We start from the raw sequence: 2,500 nt of genomic DNA on the forward strand, positions 1-2,500 counted from the left end.
TTTTACGGATAGACCCCGTGAAACGCTAGAAATTGGCGGGGATGTGTCTCTTGTGGCTCACGGGGCTGTTAGGGTGGCACAGAAATCCCTCGGAATGGGAAAACGGGTCATTTTCGTGTTGCCACATTGCATGCGAACGGCATGAAACTTCCAGAGGCATTTGCAGCAGGAATGCATGTGCAGTCAAAAAAGTGAATATTTTTCACGGATAGACCCCGTGAAACGCTAGAAATTGGCGGCGATGTCTCTCTTGTGGCTCACGGGGCTGTTAGGGTGGCACAGAAATCCCTCGGAATGGGAAAACGGGTCATTTTCGTGTCGCCACATTGCATGCGAACCGCATGAAACTTCCAGAGGCATTTGCAGCAGAAATGCATGTGCAGTCAAAAAATTGAATATTTTTCACGGATAGACCCCGTGAAACGCTAGAAATTGGCGGGGATGTGTCTCTTGTGGCTCACGGGGCTGTTAGGGTGGCACAGAAATCCCTCGGAATGGGAAAAAACGGGTCATTTTCGTGTCGCCACATTGCATGCGAACCGCATGAAACTTCCAGAGGCATTTGCAGCAGGAATGCATGTGCACTCAAAAAATGTGATATTTTTCACGGAGAGACCCCGTGAAACGCTAGAAGTGGGCGGGGATGTCTCTCTTGTGGCTCACGGGGCTGTTAGGGTGGCACAGAAATCCCTCGGAATGGGAAAACGGGTCATTTTCGTGTCGCCACATTGCATACGAACCGCATGAAACTTCCAGAGGCATTTGCAGCAGGAATGCATGTGCACTCAAAAAAGTGAATATTTCTCACGGATAGACCCCGTGATACGCTAGAAATTGGCGGGGATGTCTCTCTTGTGGCTCACGGGGCTGTTAGGGTGGCACAGAAATCCCTCGGAATGGGAAAACGGGTCATTTTCGTGTCGCCACATTGCATGCGAACCGCATGCAACTTCCAGAGGCATTTGCAGCAGAAATGCATGTGCAGTCAAAAAAAAATTGATATTTTTCACGGATAGACCCCGTGAAACGCTAGAAATTGGCGGGGATGTGTCTCTTGTGGCTCACGGGGCTGTTCGGGTCGCACAGAAATCCCTGGGAATGGGAAAACGGGTCATTTTCGTGTTGCCACATTGCGTACGAACCGCATGAAACTTCCAGAGGCATTTGCAGCAGGAATGCATGTGCACTCAAAAACTTCTATATGTTTCACGGATAGACCCCGTGAAACGCTAGAAATTGGCGGGGATGTGTCTCTTGTGGCTCACGGGGCTGTTAGGGTGGCACAGAACTCCCTCGGAATGGGAAAAGGGGTCATTTTCGTGTTGCCACATTGCATAGGAACGCCATGAAACTTCCAGAGGCATTTGCAGCAGAAAGGCACGTGCACTCAAAAATTTTAATATTTTTCACGCATAGACCCCGTCAAACGCTAGAAGTTGGCGGGGATGTCTCTCTTGTGGCTCACGGGGCTGTTAGGGTCGCACAGAAATGCCTCGGAATGGGAAAACGGGTCATTTTTGTGTGGCCACATTGCATAGGAACGGCATGAAACTTCCAGAGGCATTTGCAGCAGGAATGCATGTGCACTCAAAAACGTCTATATTTTTCACGGATAGACCCCGTGAAACGCTATAAATTGGCGGGGATGTCTCTCTTGTGGCTCACGGGCGCTGTTAGTTAGGGTCGCACAGAAATCCCTCGGAATGGGAAAAGGGGTCATTTTCGTGTTGCCACATTGCGTACGAACGGCATGAAACTTCCAGAGGCATCTGCAGCAGAAATGCATGTGCACTCAAAAACGTCTATATTTTTCACGGATAGACCCCGTGAAACGCTAGAAATTGGCGGGGATGTGTCTCTTGTGGCTCACGGGGCTGTTAGGGTCGCACAGAAATCCCTCGGAATGGGAAAACGGGTCATTTTCGTGTTGCCACAATTGGCATACGAACGGCATGAAACTTCCAGAGGCATTTGCAGCAGAAATGCATGTGCACTCAAAAACGTGAATATTTTTTCACGGATAGACCCCGTCAAACGCTCGAATTTGGCGGGGATGTTTCTCTTGTGGGTCACGGGGCTGTTCGGCTCGCACAGAACTCCCTTGGTCCACCTGATTCGTGCATACAGGCAGCAACTAAAACTCTGTAAACCTGCTGTGAGGACATCTAAACAGTGGACCAGTGAGGCTGTGGAAGATTTGCGGGCGTGCTTAGACTGTACTGACTGGGATATGTTCACGACTGCTACCAATAGTCTGGATGAACTCACAGAGGCTGTGTACATCAGCTTCTGTGAGGACTGCTGTATCCCAACACGTACCAGGGTGAACTTTAACAACAACAAGCCCTGGTTCTCAGCAAAGCTCAAAAGGTTGAGGTTGGAGAAGGAGGAAGCGTTTAGGAGTGGGGATAGAGACAGATTCAAGGAGTCGAAGAACAGGTTTAGCAAAGCGGTGAGAGAGGCTAAACGACTGTACTCAGAGACACTAAAACACCAGTTC

The sequence above is a fragment of the Petromyzon marinus genome, unplaced genomic scaffold (genome assembly GCF_048934315.1).
Source record: "Petromyzon marinus isolate PM22_M1 ecotype Great Lakes invasive population unplaced genomic scaffold, UKy_Petmar_22M1.pri1.0 PM_G_Scaffold_178, whole genome shotgun sequence".
In the NCBI taxonomy this organism is placed as follows: Eukaryota; Metazoa; Chordata; class Hyperoartia; order Petromyzontiformes; family Petromyzontidae; genus Petromyzon; species Petromyzon marinus.